Source organism: Adiantum capillus-veneris, chromosome 13, assembly GCF_014529385.1.
Source record: "Adiantum capillus-veneris isolate H3 chromosome 13, ASM1452938v2, whole genome shotgun sequence".
NCBI classification, from domain to species: domain Eukaryota; kingdom Viridiplantae; phylum Streptophyta; class Polypodiopsida; order Polypodiales; family Pteridaceae; genus Adiantum; species Adiantum capillus-veneris.
This window is the reverse complement of record NC_140943.1, coordinates 109,888,891-109,892,284: the sequence shown is the minus strand read 5'-3', so window position 1 is coordinate 109,892,284 and position 3,394 is coordinate 109,888,891.

Sequence of the window (3,394 nt, the reverse complement as noted above, 5' to 3'; positions counted from 1 at the left end):
ATTGTTCTAACAGAGCCCCCATCTCCATAGTAAGATTGCAGATCCAAGTCCACTTGAGATCCTGCCTCAAATTCCACTATGGGAGGATTCCTGATGTCCTTTTCCCAATTTGTCTGATTAGCTTGGCAACTTAGCTCGTTTGCAAAGTTTGCCTCTCTCACTTGTTTCCAAAATTCATTGTAATCCTCATCTTTTCCGTAAATCCTCTGTATGACTGGATGAAAACTCTCTATCTCCTCATCGGTTGTGTTCAATACTATGCGGTCATCCTTTTGTGTATTTTCAGGCTTTTGTGCACTGGGAGTCTTTTCAGCTACCCGTGAAACGATAGTCTCTTGCTGAATTGGGTTTTTCTTTCCACAATTCATTGTCTTTTGGTGGTTCTAATAAGGCTTGTGCAGTCTCGATCATTCTCTGGCACATTTCAAGTCTCTGCTTTTCCAATTCCGCGTTTGGGTATGTCATCCACCTCTGTTCTTGTGTTTGGTTGTTCTTTAACCTAGCTTCGTAAGCTCTCATCAGTGCGTCCAATGGTTCGTGTACTTTGTCGACTAGCACTGGTCCCCCTGAGCTTAAGCTCGTTGTTTCTTTGATACTCTTTTGTTTCGTTCTTTCCGGGCTCATCTCTCGTTTCCCGTTTTGACTCTCAAGTTTTTCTAATCTAGCTTTAGTTTGCTTTAGTTCCTCAGCTAGAATAGCGTCTTCACGTTCTTTTCTCAACTTCATGCGTGCTTTTCTAGCTTTCCATGTGTTTTTCTGACTCCGCGGTCCTTGACTAACCACTTCAGTCGCTAACTTTCCATTCTCAGGTTCTCTAGTGGTTTTCTTAGCTTGAGCTCTAGTAACAACTTGCGTTGGTATCAGAGTTTCATTTTCAGACCCACTGCTGGTAAAAATAGTTTCTAGCATATTCAATGTCGTCTTTTGCACTTTGTTTGGATTCTTTGAACAATCCTCAATGAAGTGAGTAACCCCACACTCAGTGCAATAAGCGTTAATTCTAATGATTTCCGTATGTGGGCAAAGATTCATCAGATGGTCACCTCCACACTTGTAACAGGGTCCTAGTGCTGGTCTTGGTCCCATTTGATTCGTCCTTTGTGGATAGGATGGTCTTTGTCCTGTTAACCCTCCATGAGCTATGAACATCAATGTTCTTGCGTCCAAATTGTATCTCTCTTCATCAGAAGCACTTGTAATTGTTGGTATTCCAACATTCCCAATCATGCCCCATGGTTCTGGTTGTTTGGGTTCTTCTGGTGGGTAATACATAATTGGAGACATGTGTGCACCAGATTCTTCATAATAGGCTTGGACAGGCACTAAGGCTTGTTCTTCCTGATTCTCTAAGGTTGGTGCATATCTAATGCCCACTGGTCTTGCTCCTGGTAAAGGTGGTTGTTGTCCCAATACCGGTTGCGGTCTTTCTATCCCCATAGGTCCTGGTACATTTCCCGTTGGGTATCGAGGTACTGGATGTATCTGAGGTGGTGCTAATTGAGCAGGAGGTGCATACTGGCGCTCCCTTACATACCCTTTGTTGTAATAGCACTCCTCTGTTGGATGATTTGTCCATTTTTGTTCAATAGCACACCATTTCAGTGTTTTTGGCAATGGTTTTTGGTATGGTGCCATCCTTTTTAGAGCATCTTCTATCATTTGCTCTACATTTGGCATGGTTGTTGTTTGAACATTCTTTTTAGTGGTAGTCTCGCTCGCTACGGAGGAGGAGCTACTGGATGCAAAATCTGTATCTGCTGACACCTCTCCATAAACCTACAGTTATCCACTAAGTACAATGCCTCTCTCGTTACTTGCTCGAAACTTGTACAAGCTTTCAAGTGCAAGTCCTTCTTGAGAGTGTCGTTCCTCAGTCCCTCAATAAAGAGAACAGATAGTCTGTCATCTTGTGGTCGTTCACGTACTGGACATCTCTCAATGTATTGTTTGAAGCGAAGTGAAGCTTCCTTCACTTTTTCGTGTTCTCTCTGTTTAAAAGCATATATTTGTGAGACCGTATTGTGCTTAATCCCTCGTTTTGAGAATTCCTCAACAAACTCTCTTAGCAAATGGTCAATGTCATGGAATCCCCCTATGTTCATTGGTTGAAACCATGTCAATGCAGTACCTTCTAGAGTAAGACCAAATCCCTCGTATTGTGTATGGAAATCTGTTATCTGCTCAGCTCTTAAGACTTGCTTAAAGAGTGACACATGTGCATACGGATCTTCTGAACCACCATACTTCTTTGGCATACACTTCGCGACTTGAGATGGTCTCATACGTCTATGGTCTGCTACCAGTCTCATTGCTCCTATGTCCCGACTAAAGCTTTCTCTAGCATCATGGACTTCATGGGTTACCCTTGTCGGTTTCCCCGCCCTGAATCTACTACTAGGAGGTAAATGTGATGGTTCCGCTTCAAACCTTGGACCTGGAGTGGTATAGGTGGGGATTGGAACTGCACTACCTCGATTCGTCTCCATTGACTCTCTGGAATGTAATGATCCCATTGGTCCGAGCTTCGAGTCCCAAGGTTGACTGAAAGAGTCAGCAACCTGAGTTCTTTGTCCTCCTGTTGTCATTGAGTTTTGCACTCCAGTTGTTGGTGCTAGTCTATGTGAGCTAGAAGTAACATAATACTGATGTAGTGGTCCCCCAAAGTATGTATATCCTTCTAATTCTTTCTTGCCCATTGTTGAGTATTGCCTGCCATACTTATCGTAAGCGGCAATTTTCACTTCCGATCCCTCTGTGTAGGTAAAGACATAGAGTCTTTTTTTGTCTGTCAACTCTCCGGTGTAGGGTTCTTCACATCTATAATAGATATCTTGCTCCCCATTATTATATTTGTATAGCCCCACATAGATGTTATCAGTGTTGATCCTTGTAGTTTCATTCTCTCTTCTTAACCTCGCATTAGGGAAGTTCATTATTGGTGCTTTCTCCTCGAGTTCTTCATCTATTTTGGCTTTGGTGCCCATCAATCCCCACTTGTCCACAATGTTAGGGTTTAGGACTACCAAGTACATGGTACCCTCGTCATCTAGATATCTATCTCCGCTATAGCTCACAGGCACTAAGTCCTTGAACTCACTAGGTCTATCTTCTATCTTTACACAATAGCGGTCCATTCCATCTTTGTAGATCTTGGCACCTTGCTCATTGTCGTACTAGTATTTTATGAACAATAGCTTCATGGTGGCGGAAGGGTTTGATGATCCTGCTGCCATATTTTCTCTGTTGTTCAGGTTCAAGTGTTCCAAGTTTTCGGTGAAAATCTCGTAAGATCTCTCCGAAGAAGTATCAGAGACACTTCCTTCAAAGATCGGCTCTAATGGTTGCACCCAACTTTGGTTTACACTTCCCTCGGTTGATATGACACTTGCTGGTT